Here is a 7,452-nt window from a genome sequence, read left to right as displayed (position 1 = left end):
TGAGAGGACTTATATACAAACCCATTCTCTGATAGAGTAGCACATGAAGACTACTCTAACAAAGAAAAGAGAGACCACTGAAACTGTTAGGAAATATGACGTAGCTAAGTAGATAATTGAGTAGATTACTTAATGAAGAGAGATAATTTTCACACACAAGAGATTATAGAGTAGAGAGAGAGAGAGAGAGAGAGAGAGAGAGAGAGAGAGTACACAAAATATACGTGGTTCACCCAATGTGGGCTACATCCACGGGAAAACAACCACTTAATGGGTTTAGTACTTCAAACAAGAAGTAGGTTACAAAGGGATTATACCCTTAATAGAACTCCCGCCTTGCTTCACTCTCACCACCTCACACCCACCTTATTGCATCAACTTCACACTATGAAATGTGTGTAGAAATGGCATCCTTTTATAGGCCAAAAGGGTTGCCCTCTCTCATGAGAGACAACCATGTGTAGTCGCCCTTGTGTAGATAAGGGAAAATCAGACCCTCCAATCCACCCACGTGTGGCCGCCCTTGAGAAGACAGTCCTCCTTTGAAATTGGCCATCGGCCATTGACTTCCGACCACCGACCACCAACCATTGACCACCGGCCACCGGCTAAACGATCGGCCGTTTTCTGACCACTTTCCGGCCACCGTCCGGCCATTATATTCCGGCAAAAAGGAATATTCGGCCGTGAAAATTTTGGTTTCCGGTGAGTGATTTTTCTTCACGCACGATGGCTTCTCCTCGTAATGGGGGCCTTACAAATGTGCGTTTTTAATACAAAAAATTACAAGGGGTAAATCAGGCTCCATACTTAACAAAAACAATGGAAGATGAAGTAGAATATCTTTCCTTAGAGTTGGACATTGAGCCTTTGAGAGAGCCTCTCTCTCTCTCTCTCTCTCTCTCAATGGAGACTTAACAACTGAAAAGATTCAAGAAGCAATAATGAAGGACAACAAAGAGATCAAATTGATCATTAATCTCTCCAAACAAGTTTGGTTGAACCCTTAAGACTACAATACTACAGAAGAGATTGAGCACTCAGATCCATCGGTAAGAACGTGCTCCCCTAATTTAAAAATTTTCATTGTTCTATTTAAACATTACTAACACCATGTGGGTTGGATGGGGAGTCTTGCGGTGATAGCCTGGCATGACTACTTGGGGTTTGACTCCCCATATTAGACTCGATTTGTTTTTTTAGAAAAGGCCTTCTCAACCTCTTCATCAAGTATTGAGTAGCCGATTTAAATTATGTTTCTATGGTGTTTCAAGCTCTTCAAGTACTAAGTATCTGTAGTTTCTATGATGGTTTCATGTTCCATTTTCTATTCATGTGTTGTAGCTAATTCTTCCTTGGGTGTCCATATTTTTACTTTCTATTATAGATCACATCGCTTGATTCATGAGAATAGTATGTAGCTGATTTCATACTTGCCTTCTCAGTATAACGTATCCATCCATGTTAGAGATATTGTATTTAATTTCATTCCAATTTCATTAGAGTTAGTCTCTTGAGTTCTCAAACGGGAAGAAAATGACCATTGAGAACTCTACTAGATTTCTTTCTATGCTTTCTAAATTTTTTCTTGGATCTTCTTTTCTTGCTTTTACTTTGCTTCTCACACTTTTTTTTGTCCTCATTGAAACTAAAGGAAGACAAAACGTTGGAACTCTCTGAAACAAAGTCATCCTTGAAACCAACACGCTTCTTGGATCTGCTAGCCACATGTCAATGTCACATCAATGTGTAGTTGGCATTTGTACTCCGATCTTTGGAGATTCCCCACCAAAAATTTACCAAAATCTCCCAATTCCTTAGAAAAAGGCTTACTCTTATTAGGCGCAATGGAAGGGTTTAAGGATTTCAACCCAGACCTAGTACTTTGCATAGACACAAGGTTACTTTACTTCACTTGAGAGAGAAACTAAATAAAACACAATGAAAGGAAGAGAGAGAAAAATGTTGGGCTGATTTGGTGCAAAAACACGACTGATCTGATACAAAACTTTGGGATAATTTTACGTAAACATGCTCACTAAATTGATCCAATAATGGTCAACCGATGTTGTTAAGCTAGCTTTATTTGAAGGAAATACAATTCTAAATGAATTATTGGATATATAAGTGAGAGAGTTTTCTCACAAGACATCCAAGTACATATATTTCTTGTGCGTCATTATAGAAATGATGGGAGCACTATGAATGGGAATATTTATAAGGCCACCAAGAATATATATTTTGATGCGGCACATCATCCGGATGGGTGATAGAGAGCATTAAGAGCAAAAAAGTGCCCTTGACCAAATTATTGGTGGACCTAGCTTATCTTTTTGTTTTCTCTTGTGCCCTGTGACTTGTTGGTAGTCGCATTGGCCTTCCCTATCAGATCCTCTATAGAAAAAGAATCGTATGAGCACTAATACCATTGTCACAAGATTGGACACTCCAAGCGAGAAATCAATAGCAACACATGAAAGAAAACTGCAAACAAATGAGCTAATTTTGAATAGAGAGAGAAGAGGAGAGATAATATGAAACAACGGAGTTCAGTCCTGAGATGCACTGGCCCCACAGGATGGAACCCCTTTAGGCATTTCTTTATTATTGCTTCACGAAGATACAACTCCTTGAGGGTTCAGATCTCTTTGAGACTCTGCATTCAGATGCTCTCATAAGAGTGATCCTCTGGGCACTTATAAACATACAAGGGATGCCCAAAAGCAGAGCCCCAAGAAAATACACCCTCATCCATTAGGGCTTATAAAGCCAATCAGGTACGTTGTAGGCCGGTCCCGAGAGCACTCGCTAATTGAGCATCCAAGTCCCCTCCTAAAGTAGCATTCTCGTGAGCTAGAAACCCAAAAGCTTTAGGGTATTTTCCAATGGGCTATTGCCCTAAGCCCTCAATCCCGCAGCCACACCTATAGTGTAATTGACTCTGCCAAGGGAACATTCCTAATAGCAAAAGCACTGAAAGGGGGCAGTTTCAAGAAGATCCAAGACTTGAAAACCCGCCAAATTTGAAGGCTTCCCAAAGCAAAGGATTATCAAAGGGTTTTTTAAGCTCTCTTCGAAAGAACTTCAAATCAAAGGAGCACATAATGTTCAAGGTCTCACCAAGAATAAAGGAAACTTTGGGCTCCAAGACTTCTTCAACAGATCTCTACGACTTCTTTGAACACACTAAGCAAGGCATTCAAAGAATCTTCAAAAGGGATTTTCAAGCTTCAAGTATTTCTTCTCCTTGAGCTTCAAAAATGAATTTCTCTCTCACTAAAAACCTTTGTAATCCAAAGTTAAATTTTGCATCCGTGCACAACAAAGCAATGTATGATCATTTAGGATATTAGCATGTGCATTTGTACGAAGTTCAAACACTGGCTTTGGTTTAAATATCCAGCTTCTAAGACCGCTCCATCAAGCACTATGAGAGAAAATAAAAAGCTATCTGCAAGGGAAGGACCACCATCAAACTGCATTGCATCTAGTTTTTCTTTTTCAAGCACCGCATTTGGTTTTGCACCGAATATAAGTGTTAAGAAATGCTACAAGCCCAGGAATTTAAAGGATTATTGGAAGATTAAAGCATGTAGCAATAGCACCGACATCTGGACAACCACACCGTACAAGAAATGGATATGAACCAGTGGTCCCTGACTTGTGGCCTTGATAGTGGTGACTTGTAGGCAAAATATGGGTGAGCCCCAGCCTAGAATCATCTTGGTGGACAGCTCGGTATGTGGTGGACAACTTGGTCCTATGAAACTCATGTTCAAGGGGAGGTGTATTTAGCTTTCGTGGCACCATAGCCCAAAGAATCGTTATAGCCTATGTGGTATGGTCTTCGTGACAATTGCCGTCTTTGTAGTTGGTCACTAGTCAAGTCCAAATTCCAAGGGGAGGTTTTTTGGGTTTGTGGCCTTTAGCCTAACACCGACAACTAGTGTGAGAACAATCTCTTGGTACAATTAGGAGACTAGTCAACAAGTAAGCATGTGAGGGCACATGGCTTAGCACATGTGGCAAGTGAGTTGCACAAGAGTCCAAATGCCATCCCAATCAGCATGGCTTTTTCACACTCTATGGAGCCACTCTTGAAATTTGGAGAGGTGCCCCTTGACCCTTGGGAAAGGTGCATTGTGACCCTTGAGAGGTGCACCTAGCTACTAGCAACTACTATATAAGTAGCTATTTTCTTGTACACATTTTCAACCTCAACTTCAACCCCAATTATCATTTTATGCATCTTGGTAGTTTATCATAATCAAGTTATATTTTGAGTCTACTCTCTCTCTCTCTCTCTCTCCCTCTCTCTCTCTCTCTCTCTCTCTAATTACTAGTGTAATTATCAATGCTACCAAGATGAATGCTAGTCACGTTGATCCACTCTAGCCCAACACAATATACATAAATGAATGTAGGTTTGGCCCATATTCACCTTGAAAGAAAAGTGCAAGGTATAGACTCATCGTAGTCATCCACAAGAGAATGTAATTTCACCTCCATCATGTATAATATTAACTAAATAATGCATCATCCACACCAACATTGTCAGTGTCCAATAGTGGGTGTAGAACTCGGTACTAATATATGATCCAAACACACACACACACACACACACACATTTTTTTTTGGTAAATCAGTTGTTATTGCTTTACAAATGGGAAACCTCGAAGTGAGGAAAACCCACCAAAAGACTCATGACACTACAACTTTATGTTCTACACAAGGGTAAGGCTTCAGAGAAAAGCATAACCCAAGTGTCTAAAAACACTAACAAAAAAGCTCCAGATGAGATGCGTCCAAATCATGTAGTTTGCAAGAGTCATATATAGACTGTTGCAATGAGCGGTGAAAGAAAACATAAATGTTAAAAATGTGCCGCATTAGTGAATGCCACATTCCTGCTCATCCAAATTGACCAAAATGCCTAGAATCTTACCCAATGCATAAATAGTATCCTGCAATGGATGTGGAAAGGAGTCCAAATATCCAAAAACATTTGCCAAATATTGTCGATGGAAACCTAGCTCGTAAATGACCCGAAAGCTTTATCAAGAAGTCTCTGGTTTCCATACATTGCCACAAACTCCAAAACAAATTGAAGATCGTGGAAAGAAAAAAATCACAGAATGCTACACACCTGCTCCAGAGCTAGTTTGGGTACCAAACAAAGAACGATTTGTTCCACCTAGCTCATGGACACGGAAATTAAATGAAGTTTCTTGCTCTTCATGTAGTTCCTATACGAAAATAGAAACTTGGACACAACCTCCACCTACCATTGTACATACCCATACAAGCAAGAAAGAGTCTGCACCTCCCGTTGTAAGTTCACCACCTACAACAATGTTGCAAATAAAATCATGGGAGAGTATCTTACCACCCTTGCAACTAGATGAAACGCATAGGGCAATCAAAAAATATTGGTTAAAGCCTTCACCCGTAACAACTTGGAACAATTGGTTTCAAAAGGTGACGACATCATTTCAAAAGGTATGATCTACCCAAGGAAGGGGGGAGTGTTTCTTGATATCCATCATTCACTTGCTTCCCTCTCAACCTTCCTCCCTGACCTCTCAATCTCCAATCTTACGGAATGTATATATAAAGCATTATACTCACAAAAAAAGATAAAAAAGTAAAAGAGCAAGAGCCATAACACAAAATCATAAAAACACATTATACACAAGAACACGACCCTTGTAATATTTGCATTGTAAGCATCATCTATTTGCATGTACATATATGGCTAGTACGCTAAAGTCATTCACTCCTTCCTTGGGTGAGAGGTACCCTCGTTACTTTTCACAAATTTTTCACATGGTCTTTCCATTGCTTGCCTGTGAATGGGATTTGGTAGGTACGCTAGCATGTGAGAGGAATTTCAAGAAGTTATAATGGCTGATACGACTCTTGACCACGACTGATCCATACTTAGTAGAGAGTGTATCTCTCATTGCACAAGCCTATCCTTTTGACCAAGATGACTATAGGCGTCTAGTGACCTTCTTAGTAAACATTGGTGTCTCTGAAGATGAAGAAGATTTACATAATTATACGGATGGCACATATGCTCACGGATGATGAATTTGTTTTTCTGGACGACGAGGATAGGGGTTTAGCCTTAGGGTTTCCCCCCAATCTCTACAATATCCTATTCCCTTGACTCTCTAGGGGGAGTGTAAACAATTAGGTTAGGGTTCCTTATGCTTTTTAATTATGTTCAATAAGTGTTGGTATCTTTTCCCACTGATGTGCCTCCTAGAGGTATTCTTTGTGTTTCCTAGTGTGTACAGGAACGTGTTGCTGGTGTTAGGATTTGGACCTTCATGGAATCTTTCTCTCGTTCACACTTCAAATCAAACGTGACCATCAACACAAACAGGTGTTTCTTGTCCATTAGCATGGCCCCTTATCTTTTTGCATCCATGTTTGTCTGCTTTAATTGTGATTGCTAGCATGATATCCAGCACATTTGCTTAGTATCAAACATTAAATTCAATGTAATTTTTTGTCAAAATCACTTGTCTAGGTTTTAAAATCAAGCAGTCCGACTAAGCTAGTTTGACCAAGCTAGGCGTTAGAGATCTTCTCTTAATACCATGGGGAATGCCTTCCTAATAATCAATGGTTACTTAGGTTCTTAATCCGATTTAGGCAGCATTGTGTGAAATGTACTAGGGCTTTCTAGTGTGCTTAGTCCCTGTTGACCTTTAGCTTAAGTATTATAAAGGGAGTTTACTAGTGTGATGAGCTTGGGGAGGGTAACAGTGTTATATGACCCCCTAAAGTTACAAAATTAAAATGCTGAAAACGAACAAATAAAAAATCAAAGTGCCACAATGTAAAATCTTAAGCTAGAAGAGAAACCTCAGCTTGATTTGGTACTCTACTCACATGTATCACCTATGGTACTAGAGCCCTAGATGTTCCCAGTGTGGGAGCTTTTCCTTGAAAAGCAAAAAACCCAAGGCATACAAAATAAGCGCACAAATCAAAATTGAATCTCTGTTAAAAGACTTTGGAGGGTCAAAGAAAAGGTAATCAGTCAGGCGATGATTTCATGAGAAATTCCTTTTATCTTAGCTTAACTACAAGGTCTTCTAGGTATAGCCTCTAGTCTGCCCTCGAACATGAAATACTTGGCTCTTGCGATTAAACAACTTAATTGACCAGAGAAAATTGAGAAGCTTGCCCACTGGTATTAATAGTCGATCTTTAGTGCCTTTCGACTGTTAAATTAGCGACCCCAGACTTGTTTAATTTTTTACCTTTACAAATGTTTATGCGTTTGATTATATGTTTATTGCTGACAAAATGGTTTAGAATTCTGCTACCAATCAATTTGTTTCCCTAAACTGTATATGCTTTTTAATTGTATATGAGAATGCAATTACTGTGCCAATGTTGTTTGATTTTGCAGTGATTGAAGAAGGCTAAGGACAT

Source organism: Adiantum capillus-veneris, chromosome 30, assembly GCF_014529385.1.
Source record: "Adiantum capillus-veneris isolate H3 chromosome 30, ASM1452938v2, whole genome shotgun sequence".
Classification (NCBI taxonomy): Eukaryota; Viridiplantae; Streptophyta; class Polypodiopsida; order Polypodiales; family Pteridaceae; genus Adiantum; species Adiantum capillus-veneris.
This window is presented reverse-complemented; position numbering follows the sequence as displayed.